The sequence below is a fragment of the Podarcis gaigeae genome (assembly GCF_964106915.1).
Source record: "Podarcis gaigeae genome assembly, chromosome: 13".
Classification (NCBI taxonomy): domain Eukaryota; kingdom Metazoa; phylum Chordata; class Lepidosauria; order Squamata; family Lacertidae; genus Podarcis; species Podarcis gaigeae.
In genome coordinates, this window is record NC_139689.1 from 1,734,114 (window position 1) to 1,734,385 (window position 272).

Below are 272 nucleotides of genomic sequence, written 5' to 3' on the forward strand. Positions count from 1 at the left end.
TCTCCCAGCTCAGAGTCCAACACTTGAACTTATTACAACACAATGGCATCTTGGAAGGAAAGGGGCAGACTTTTTCCTCTTAAAGGAGCCACACAGAGGTTGAACTGCAGGCTGAGTTAAAAGTGGTAGTTGGGGAGCCCTTGGCAGCCCCCTCTTGCTGCTCCCACCCACCAAGGGTGCATGTGTGGCTCCCCCAAATGAAAGGGGGGGTTTCAGGCAGCCTGCAGAGCAAAACCCCACTCACCTGGCTCAGGTTAAAGTCACTCAAAAGT